This window comes from Gossypium hirsutum, chromosome A06, assembly GCF_007990345.1.
Source record: "Gossypium hirsutum isolate 1008001.06 chromosome A06, Gossypium_hirsutum_v2.1, whole genome shotgun sequence".
In the NCBI taxonomy this organism is placed as follows: Eukaryota; Viridiplantae; Streptophyta; class Magnoliopsida; order Malvales; family Malvaceae; genus Gossypium; species Gossypium hirsutum.
In genome coordinates, this window is record NC_053429.1 from 95,721,598 (window position 1) to 95,722,605 (window position 1,008).

A 1,008-nucleotide genomic window follows, 5' to 3' on the forward strand; every position below is an offset into this window, starting at 1 on the left:
ATTCCAAGCGTTCACTCTATTCTATCACTTAAGGTACAAACATTACTCAATAACTTCCTAATTCAAATTCGGCAACTACACCATGACCATCTTAACTCGTTTCTCATCTTGCTAACAAAAACATAGTAAAGCAAATCTTCATACACAATGGTTATCAATTCATCCATTCACTAGGGACATAACCTAATGTTCAATAACAACCCCTCCTTTATCAAGTACACATTCGGCCTTGGTACCTAATAAGGTAGTCGATTCCTTTCCCTTTAGCACCCATTGCTCACATATGATTATTTGTATAGTTCAAACACTCATCTATCTTTGCTCATCTAAATTTAACATGGAACAACAAAATTCACCATTGTCAAATACCATAGCCGAAAGCCCTAGTCCATAACACAAATCAAAGTTTCTACATGGGTTACCAAAGTAGCTTGATATCTTACTCAAGATTAACCAAAATTTCATGAACTAATATAAATTTCTTACCTTGCTATTAGCCTAGGATGACCGAATGCCTCCCTCCCAACTTCCTCTTTACAATCGACCAAGAAAAACCAAGGATACAAGCTTTGTTTTCATTACTTTTTCTTTTTTATTCTTTCTTTTATTTATTTCCTTTCTTTTGCATAAAATAATGGCCATTTAATTAAGATTTAGTACATATTATATATATGTGACCATCATGGCCGGCCACCACTTATAAAAAAAGGGGAATTTGACATGCAAGTACAATTATTTGCAACATGCATAAATGGGCCACTTTACATTAGCCTAGCACATTTCTAATTTTCTCACATAAGTCCCATTTAATAAAATTCACTTAAAATTAACAAAATTCAAACATGAAATTTTCACACATGCATATATACATATAAGAAACATCAAATATGATGGTCAATTATTTTTACGACTCGGTTTAGCGGTCCCGAAACCACTTCCCGACTAGAGTCAATTTTGGGCTGTCACATTTAGGATGTGAGGAATATCAACATTCCTTTCATTCTGGAG